The sequence below is a fragment of the Rhagoletis zephyria genome, unplaced genomic scaffold (genome assembly GCF_001687245.7).
Source record: "Rhagoletis zephyria isolate East Lansing unplaced genomic scaffold, Rhagoletis_zephyria_1.1 Rzeph_scaffold_07418, whole genome shotgun sequence".
Lineage (NCBI taxonomy): Eukaryota > Metazoa > Arthropoda > Insecta > Diptera > Tephritidae > Rhagoletis > Rhagoletis zephyria.
Genome location: NW_016164501.1, coordinates 27659 through 31270, shown reverse-complemented (window position 1 = coordinate 31270; position 3612 = coordinate 27659). Strand labels below are relative to the sequence as shown.

The 3612-nt window shown below is 50.7% G+C and overlaps 1 pseudogene; it reads left to right on the top strand.

Moving 5' to 3' along the window:
* Positions 1-203: 203 nt before the first annotated feature.
* LOC108374162 (uncharacterized) lies at positions 204-1582 on the top strand (annotated as a pseudogene).
* Positions 1583-3612: the final 2030 nt, after the last annotated feature.

Below are 3612 nucleotides of genomic sequence, written 5' to 3'. Positions count from 1 at the left end.
AGTGCAGTATCGGCTTATCGAAGAAGACATCGACCCGACGGACACCACCCTAGAATGACAGGGCATAGCTGTCCGGTCAGGCGATGTCGAGGTCGAAATATGCAACGTGTATATACTCTCTGTCACCTGCTGCCCGGCAGGATATCACCCTGACATAGGTGCGCTACTCAGATCTCTGGCACTCAAGCCTGGCCAATGATCGTATGGGAAACCTTTTGGCTGAGCAGATAGACGATTCGACATTCTGCACCATGAACGACGACGCCCCCACCAGGATTATGGGTAGCTGCAGCAGCTCGCCAGACCTCACAATTGCTAGCGCTGGCTTCATCAATAGCATTTCATGGCGACCCATGCTAACACTAGCATCAGACCATCTACTCATAATCATCTCGATCAATAAGCCCACCGACTTTGCTCCCGCGGGCCACCGAACCTACACCAGCTTCAACATTGATTGGGACGTCTTCGCGGAAGTTACCGAGAGCAGCTTCGCCGCCCTTCCCACACCCACAAACATACATACTGGCGAACGCCAGTTCCGCAGGGTAGTCACTGCCGCAGCGGCTCGCTTCATCCCGTCCGGACGTATCGCGGAAGTCCGCCCAAATTCCCCGGCCGAAGCAGCTGTACTAGCAAATGAGCGTGACCACCTACGCCAGGTCGACCCCGGGGACCCTCGTCTGAGGGACCTTAATTTGGAGATTCGGCAACTGGTAAATCAGAATAAGCGGAAAAGTGGGAGGAGCACTTGAAGGCCTGTAACTTCACATCTGGTGTGAGTAAGCTCTGGTCAACCGTGGGGTCCTTGTCTAACCCAACGAAGCGTGATGACAGAGTGGAAATCTCCTTCGAAGGTCGCGCTTCGTCGGACCCGAAGAAATGCGCAGCCTTATTTAGTAGGCAATTCACACTGCACCCTTCGGTAGACAGGGCCAAGGAGGCTGCACAAGCTGCCAAAAAACAGTGCACCACTTGTTTTCACCAGCTGTGAAGTGAAGGGGGCCATCGGGATGGCGAAAGCCTCCAAATCCATTGGACCCGACGGAATCTGTACGCTGATGCTAAAACATTTAGGGCCTAAGGGAGTAGCTTACCTAACGGAGGTCCTCAACCTGTCCATGGCTACTCTCATCATTCCTGATGTGTGGAAATCAGGGAGAGTGGTCCCACTGCTGAAACCGGGGAAGCCCGCCAACAAAGGAGACTCTTATCGCCCGATAACGCTCCTTTCCCCGGTCGCGAAGACACTTGAGGCCCTACTACTCCCATACTTCACCTGCCACCTGACCCCAGCGAAGCACCAGCACGTAAAGTGCACAGCACAACAACAGCACTTAACGCCATAAACACCCAAATAACTCGCGGCCTAAATCGAAACCGCCCCTGTGAGAAAACGGTCCTAGTAGCGCTGGACTTGTCAAAGACGTTTGACACCGTCTGCCATTCCACGCTACTAGAAGACATCGAGGCCTCCTCACTCCCACAGGGACTGAAGCGATGGTCGGCGAATTATATGAGTGGTTGACAGTCGTCAGTAATCTTCCGAGATCAAACCTCGAAACCAAGAAGGATTAAACAAGGGGTTCCACAAGGTGGTGTTCTCTCCCCCTTACTATTTAACTTCTACATCTCGAAGCTTCCTCAACCACCTGAGGGAGTTTCCCTGATCTCATACGCTGACGATTGCTCGATTTTGGCGTCCGGGAATGGAATTGATGACCTCTGCTCAAAAGTGAACGACTATCTCTCCAGCCTTTCTGGCTTCTTCACTGCAAGGAGCCTAACACTCTCCCCAACGAAATCAACGGTGACCCTCTTCACCACCTGGACGAAGGACGTCAGGCTAGAGTTAGGTATACACGTCGATGGCACACCAATACCGACTGTAAACAAGGGGTCACCTTCGATAGCCTGCTCTCCTACTCCACGCACACAACCGCAGTTGTCAATAAAGTACAGAGCCGCAACAAGGTCCTCAAGTCGCTCGCCGGCAGCACTTGGGGCAAAGACAAAGAAACGTTGCTGGCAACATAGAAGGCAATTGGCCGGCCGGTTCTAAACTATGCTCCGCCAGTTTGGACGCCGGGGACTAGTTGGACGCAGTGGACGAAGCTACAGACTTGGGAACACAACAAAATGCTTTGTAAGCAATTTCTGGTGGGGCAGGCACGTCAGGGAGCACCTATTCGTATACAAGGACGCAGTCCAAAAATACGTAGACCAACCACTGGACCCGACGACATACAGACGAGCCATCAACGACATTCATAGAGAGTCAGTTACCACCAACCTCGACTCTCGACCTGTGAATGCCGTAATAGGAGCCCAATCACCACCTGTAGAAGAGACGGAGCTTCAACTGCCAAGAGAGACACGTGTTACCCTGGCTGAATTACGGTCTGGATACTGTAGCCGCCTCAACAGCTACCTGTCCAGACTCGACCCCAATATCCCCAATGAGTGCCTGGCATGTGGAGAATCCCCCCACGAAACCAACCACCTCTTTACATGCCAGCTCAATCCGACTCAGCTAACACCCCTCTCCCTCTGGTCCGAACCCATTGAAACAGCTCGTTTCCTGGGCCTCCCGTTAGTTGAGCTTGACGAAAATGATTGAACGGATTGATTCGGTTGTACTGCTTTACCAGTTGCCGAATCACCAGGCGTTTTCGTGATCGGCCTGGCGAAGGTGATCACGCTCATTCGCTAGAACAGCCTGTCCTCCAGTAGGAACGAAGAGAGCTACATCTACAGTTCGCCAGCGTGAACGTCTGTTGCCATGCCAAGGGCGGCGAATATGACCCCGGTAGCTTCCACGAAGCCGTCACAGTCAGCTTTGTAAAAGTTGATATATCAAATATATATATGAAAGTTTGACGATCTGTCACTTATCACTAGTGAATCAAATGCAATATAAAAAAATTATGACCGATTTCTGCAACATTTCTGTAGATTTCCAGTTGAGCATCAGCACTAGAGCATCAAGAAAGCAACAAGTCTGCAATATTGCGGTATTTAGAGCATAGCTGGAAAACACCTTGTATCAGGGCAGCCGGTGACAATTCCTATGTAAACGTTAAATATTTCAAACTCAATATCGCCTTTCTGGATAGGAATACCCTGACATCATAGCATGGCATCCCTGTGGTCGATACCGGCTTGCACGAGACGATGTTGCACAGTATGATCGGTGGGCGAGTCGGAGTAGAAGGATGCAGAGCAACCCTGCTGTAAGGGGTTGCCCCAGGAACGAACAACGATTAAAAGATTGCACCGATCCAAATGCGATTAGATCGCCAACAAACATCCCTTAGCTGGGTAAAACTCCGGAGTCATTCCGATGCATAGAACCCGCTGCGTGGGAATGGTTTAAGTGCACCTTTCGCTGCAGTTTAATGAAGATGCAGGTTGAGATAGGGCACAATTTTGATCACATTTAAAATCTCTAAAAGGATTCAGACTTACGCTTATCCCCACATTCGTTAGCTAAGCCAGCTGCTTTAGCCGATAAGTTGGGCGGATTTTCGCTATTCGTTGAGCGGGGAACAAACAAGCTATAACTGTATTGGTCACATTATGGAGTTTTCGTTATCCCAAACAACGTTTAAA